The following is a 7,349-nucleotide window of genomic DNA, read 5'->3' on the forward strand; positions in this document are numbered from 1 at the left end:
AAAAAAAAGTGCTGTCATCAGAGATTACTGCTGGGTGTCCCTTCATAGCTGTGTAAAGTCCTTGGGTCTGTTCTTTGTGACGATCAGCTTTGTAGAGACTTCTGGGAAACAAATGGAAATTACCAGAAATGTAGTAGCAATTATGAAAATTCAATTTGTTAGTTGTACAGGAAATGTTAAGATAAAAAAAAAATACACTGAGCACTGTGAGGCAGTGTGGGTATTATGTATAGATTACCTATAGATTATCTATAGATTCGAGCAGTACCTTGCTTGATTTAGGAGCCACATGTCTTGGCAACAACAGCAATCCAGGATCTTAAAGGTAGCTGAGAGGGTCTATTGCTAGGAGGAGCTGTTAAGGAAGTCCACTTAGATCTACTTCTGCCCTCCTATGCCATTGCCAGATGTGTCGATTAGGGTTTCCATTTCTGTAAGGAGACACCATGACCAAGCTAACTTTTATAAAGGACATTTAATTGAGGCTGGCTTACAGGCTCAGAGGTTCAGTCTAATATCATCAAGGCAGGAAACATGGCAGCACCCACACAGGCATGGCATGGTGTAGGAGAAGCTGAGAGTTCTATATCTTGTTCCAAAGGCAAACAGAAGAAGACTGGTTTCCAGGGAGCTAGGATGAGGTTCTTAAAGTCCATACCCACAATGATACACTTCCTCCAACAAGGCTACGCCTACTTCAACAAGCTTATACACTTCCTAATAGTGCCACTCCCTGGGCCAAGCATATTCAAACTATCACACCAGACCCCATCACAGGTCTTTAAATTCTGGAATATTTGGGCGGATGTACTTGCAACCCACACCCCTTAAAAAAAAAACAAAAAAACAAACAACAACAAAAAAAACAAGATTCAGATAACAACTCAGTTTTAAATGCCCATGCATATAAGAGAATTGATATTCAATGACACAGTGCTATTGATATTCTGATCGGATATTTCTCTGTCATGGGGAACTGTCTTGTACATTACAATGTTTAACAGCAGCCAGGGCATCTACTCACCAAATTCCAGTAAGACCATCACCATCCCACTAAGTAGTAACAACAAAACTTGCCCTGGCCAAATGTCCCCAGACCACCCTCTATTATAGAGAGACACTGATAAAGTCATTGTAGATTCTAGAAGCAACAAGTTAGTAAGCATCGGCCAGTCTATTCTGGTTCAAAATCCAAGTGGCATCCCCCAATGGAACATTGTTGCGGTTTTCTATTAAATTTGTTTTATATAGTTTATAAATGTTTGAAAATGTAGCTGTATTTCATTTAGTTTATTTTACTCCCTTTTGGGGGGAATTACTCTGGGTACTTTTATACTCTAATAAGATTAGATTCTAGTCCGTATCTCCTGGGGAATGGAGTCTGACTTAGCTTTACCCTGGCTCTCCTGAAGTCAACTGGGCTTCAAACCAAGAGTCATTGTAAATTAGACCTTTGGCTCTGTTGTTTTTCCTGATGGACAATAACAAATGGTAGAGATTATCTGAGCACCTCACAATCTTCCATGTGCTGTTTCCTTAAAAGAAAGAAATGAATGGTAAGCTCAGCACTAAACGTAGTAGGAAAGATTGTTTTTCTTTCTTTAAATCTCAAATTTTTACCTAAGAATAGGCCCTTGGTCCATGTTTCTGCTCAGGCATTTGTTTCTCTTAATTACTCAGACAGGCCTAACTCCCAAGAGAATCTGACAGTGTCTCTCTATGCTGGGGTACATATACCCCACAGAGCTCAAGGCATGGAAATTTATCAGTCCACATCTTGGTGCTATGGGAGATAGATATGCTGTTTCTCACCACACTCTTGGTTGCCATTGGATCTTGGTCCAGATGAAAGGCCAGTGAAGCAGCTTGCTTCTGTCAGAGTCTGGCTAGAGCCCATTCCCAGATTTCCAGAACCATTTTTTTTTTCTCTTCCCAGATCAAGACAGTCTTAGGAAGCAAAACCAGCTTGGCAAAAGAAATTGTTTCTTTCTAAAGGGCTGAAGGGCATTGGGAAAGGGTTTAGAAAACATTGAGAAGAAAATTTCCCTGATGCACGAGCTCTATGAAGGCAGAACTTGGGTTTTCCTACTTCTAATCTCAATATTTAGCCCAGAACTCTGTGTTGACTGCAAAAAAAGTCTATGTAAACTGCACTAAATCATTCTTAGACTTCTGAAAGACACTTAACAACTTTAACTGTGCTAAAAATTAGGGTAGATCCCTAAACTACTCAGTAAACACTTAACTTGATATACCCTAAGCATTCAGAGAAACAAGCATTTTACTTAAAGTCAAAAGGCTAAATAACTACTGCTTCAGACTGGTGGTATATCCTCCTGACTCCCTGAAATGCAATAGACTTCTCTGTAAAGTGAATAAAGACAGCCAGCCCACACTTCGCAGACAGTTAGGGGAGGCAAACATTTTAATATATAGGAAGTATGTTGCAAAAGACATTTATTAGAACTGAGAATGTGATGATTCAGTAGAAATTAAAAGATGTCATAAATCAGCCTCATAGTCTAGGGGTGTTGACAACTGATAAAGTGCTTACCTAGTGTGCACAAGGCCCAACCAAGATTCAGTCCTCGGTATCATATAAAACCAGTCTTGGTGGCATAGGCCTGGAATACCAGCACTTGAGAGATAAGGAAGGATGATTAAGAATTCAAGGCCTCCTTGGCTACATGGTGAGTTCAAAGACAGCGTGAGATACGTGAGACCCTGTACCAAAAACAACAGTTAAAACAGACAAAAATAACAAAAAGTCAAATCAGGGCCAGTGAGATGGCTCAATGGATAAAAGAGCTTGCCATGCAGGCCTGACAACCTGTGTTCTGATACCCACATTAAAAAAAAAATTTTTTTGGCATGCATATTTAATACCAGAATCCTTAGTTGATATGAGGGGATAGAATTTCTGAAAACCTTGTGTGGAACAGTTATCCTAGAGTACATGGCATAGCAGAAATGACACCCGTCTCCACAAGGTAGGAGAACCAAGTGACTCCTAAAAGTTGTCTTCTGACCTCCACACTTGAATACACACAGAGAGATACTCAATGATGCATCATCATCATCATCATCATCATCACCATCATCATCTTCATGACTCAAAAAAAAAAAAAAATCAGCCTTAAATCATAAATCCCTTCCTATTGTCCTAGTGGTGCGATGGCCGAAAACATGAGTAACATAGTTCCTCTGAGGAGCTGAATTGCTTAAAGAAAATGCTTGCTGTCAGTAGTTGGCTGATAGTTCCTTAAGAACAGAAAGAGGCAAGGGTGGAGGAAGCAGTGATCAGAAGTGACTCGTACAAAGAGGAGACTCTGCATTTTCAAAAACCCACAGGCAGCTACGCAGCGACTGGAACCTGTTAGAGTGCCTGAATCTTGAGCAGGACTGTGAACTGTAGGGAAGGGCTCTGGCTGCCTTCTGAGGATCGGTGGATTTCTTGTGTGTTGGGTGGAGTGTCTAGATTTATCTCTGTGTTACTCAAGTGACCATCCTGCTCCTGCCCCCACACAAGCTTAGAGTCTTAGTCCCTCTTTGATATAAAGATATAAATGAAACCAGATGTTTACAAACCTTTATTTATAAAGTTATTCTGAATTCCCCCCCATGGCTCACCAGAGTCTTGCCCTAAGTCGTCACAGAAACCTCATATAGGAAAAACATTTCTACCTACATTCCAGAATGAACGCAAAACATCCCACAGATAGAAGTGAGAGGCCAAAGCTTTTAAGTTCAGACTCCATTTTAGAGAAGCTGACCTAAGTTTGAAGTCACGTAGACTAACAGGCCAGTATCTAGCATTTGTTTCCAAGTTGCCCCCCAACAGAACCTGAGCTTAGCTCTAGTCTCTACAAGAGCAGAGTTTCCAGGTTACACCCTCAACAAAACCAGCGTCTCCAGGTTATTCCCCCAACAAACCTGCATAAGCCCACCCCTGCCTAAGGACCATCAATGCAGAGGAGAACAGAAATTAAGTTTATGATGACTCCCAGCACCAGCCAATTATGTTAAAGGCCATGGTAGCTTTCCAATTAGATGCCTGCATATGTATTCCCTGCTTACTGATTACTATAAAGCCTTTCCCTGATAGACATTCGTGGCTCCCCCACCACCATAAGCGTCCTTCAAGATGGTAGTGCATTGGGGGAGAGGGGACAAGCTAGCTCGAATAGAATAAAGACCCTGCTGTGAGTTGCATCATATTGGCTCCTATGTGTGTTTTTAGGGATCACTAACATTTCCGTGACATAACAGAAGCACAGGCTCTCTGAGAACACTCCAACCTTGCTTCCATTTCTACCTCACTGTGGGTGACCTTTCACCCTCTCTTTCTTCAGTGCACTAGGATTAGAAGACAAATTGTCACAGATGCCAGCCCTGAGTCCTCATTTTGTCTGGTGCTGTAAAGAGGCCCAAAGCTAACAGGCACAAAAATTCAGGGTATGTATCCTGGTAAGGACTCACTTTTCATCTGTATCATTGACCATCATCTAAGCACTAAACCTGTAAGAAGAAAGAAAGAACAGAACCTATCCCATCCACCCTCACTCCTGCTTGCACCAGGTGGCACCGGATGCATCTTACATTCCTGTGTCTGTTGTTTTCAGTCTGCTGGTCTCATAGCCACTCTTGCAAGTGCACAGAGGCATGGAGGCTCTGTGCTACAGTTCTCCCTGTTGAGATTAAACACTGAAAGTAAGACAGTACTTCTGCCAAACAGAGCACCAGCTGGGCAAGAAAGGAAATCATGTCCTCCAAATGGAGCGTCTCACCTGAGCTAAACTCTCCCAACCTGGCATAGTCATTTCTTCTCTCATTTGTCCATGTAGTCATTTGTCCACTCATCAGCAAAGACATGGGAAACGCTCCCTGTACTGTGTGGGAAAATGAGGGAAGGCCAGTGAAGCAGGAACACTGATGGGGGAGCATCAGTACACAGGTGCAGCTGAAGAGGAGGGCATTGATGACTCAGAACCTTGCCATCCACATAGGAATTTTGGTCGCTTTTGAGAAGGGTGGAGAGCCCTAGTAGGTAGGGTCTTGAGCAGGTGAGTGAGATGACCTTGTTACAAATGCAAATATTCTCTCTAGATATATAAATGGTGGTAGAGGGATAAACAAGGTTCTGGAGGGAAGTTTCAAGTGGTTCCAGTGTAATAGTATACTAGTTTGGACTCATGTGATTTTAGCTCAGTAGTCAGATTTTTTAGGAGACGTTTAGAAGATAAATAACCAGAACTTGAGGGGCAATGAATTTGCAAGAGCAGAACATAACTTCTGAAAGGCTTCAATGGATAGATTTCAAACCACATAGCCAAGGAAAAGGGATAAGGTGAGGAAGAGTTTGTTTTCACTACCAACTGTAGACACCTTTTGATACATAAGCAAGAGACATTTCAGGGCCTGGGAACATAGTTCAGTGGTAGAGTGTTTGCCTGATATGCATAAGGATCTGGAGTCGATCCTCAGCTCTGTCAGAAAGATACAGAATGGCATCTGCAGGTGTAGGAGTGCCCTTCAAAAGCTTCAGAGGCCTAGGCTAGATGCGTCATGGAATTGTATGCAGGGCCAGCTGCATTGGCTTGATGTGACTTTTATTGTCACAAAAGGACCTCAGACTTCAATAACATCTTGGGCTTGGTTCAATATTGTATTACTAGTTTTGAATAAAAAACCTCATAGTCCTTTGCTTCTTATAGCTATAAATTTCCCTCTAAACACAGATTTAGCTGCATCCATTAAGTTCTGACATGGTGTGCCTTCACTTTTGCAGAGGAATTTTAATCCAGAAACATGGCTGCTTTGGCAAGGGATCACATCCAAAGACCTTCTAGGTCTGTGTGATCTGGCTGGAATGCAGAAATACCACACACCTTTAAACACACCTCTGATCCCTCTAGCTGGAATACAGACAAGCCTTTACTACATACCTTTAATCCCAAATAATGACCTTAGTACAGGGCAGTCCAGTGAGTGCAGTTCACTTGAGTTCAGACAGCAGAGTGTTCAGAGTTAGTTTCAGGCCAAGCAGAGCAATTCAGTGAGAAGCTGAGAGAAACCAGACAGAATTAGTCATCTTGGAGAGGCGTTTGAGTCAGAAGAGCTGAGTTCTCAGCCAGCCAGAGTTCAGAAAGAACTAGAAAGGGTGAGCTTATTGAGCAGTAAGCCTCCAAGATGACAATTACATCTGGAAATAAAAGATACCTTTGCACATTTTCATCAAATACAAAGTGTTTCTAATTTCCTTTGTCCTTATTTCTCTAAAGAATCTGTTATTTAGGAGTGTTTTAATCCTCATAGGCTTGCAAATTTCCAAGCATCCTACAATTTTAGATTTACATTGAAGACAGAGAGTATGTTTCATGATTCAGATAATGTCATTAAGATTTGTTGCTGGGTGGTGGTGGTGCACGCCTTTAATCCCAGCATTTGGGAGGCAGAGGCAGGCAGATTTCTGACTTCGACGAGGCCAGCCTGGTCTATAGAGTGAGTTCCAGGACAGCCAGGGCTATACAGAGAAACCCTGTCTCGAAAAATCAAAGTAGAAAAAAAAAAAAAAAAAGATTTGTCTGGGGCTATTGTGTGGTCTAACCTGAAGGATACTGCACATACTCAGTATTTTTGAGGAAAATGAGTAATTTTCTAATGTGAGATAGATTGCTCTGTAGATGTCTGTTAGAGACATATCACTTATAATGCTTGAGAGCTTCTTCCCATATTGATTTCCTTATAGATTGCTCTGTCCATTATAGAAAATAGTTCTACAACTATTACTGTTGAAGTTTTTATTTCTCTCTGTAATTGTGTTTGTGTTTATGATTGTTCTATTTTTATGATAGATTGACCTTTAGATCTTATAAAATATTTTTCTTTGTCTGAAATTTGATATCATTTTAAAGTTGAATTTTGATACCAGCTGTCTTCATTATTCTTTTTACAGCCTGGCTTTGATCTTCCTTTAAATTTAAACCTATCATTATCTAAAATATGTTTTTGTAAACAGCAAAGCTGTGTGACATTTTCTCATTTTAATTAAAGTGATTTTATCCCTTAATATGTAATTAAACTATGGATAAGGTAGAAATCACCTTCGAACATTTCAATACTTCTATTCTTTTACATTTTTGTTTGCTTGGATTTTATTTTTTTGGTTTTCGTTTGTTTGTTTGTTGAGACAAGTCTCTCTACATAGCCTTGGTGACCTGGAACTATGTAAACCAGGTTGGCCTTAAACTCAGAGATCCACCTGTCTTTGCCCCCCAAGTGCTGGAATTAGCACCAACACTTCTGGCTTCTTTCACATTATTTTCATTTTTTAGATTACTGATTGTGTG

Source organism: Mastomys coucha, unplaced genomic scaffold (genome assembly GCF_008632895.1).
Source record: "Mastomys coucha isolate ucsf_1 unplaced genomic scaffold, UCSF_Mcou_1 pScaffold1, whole genome shotgun sequence".
Taxonomy (NCBI): Eukaryota; Metazoa; Chordata; class Mammalia; order Rodentia; family Muridae; genus Mastomys; species Mastomys coucha.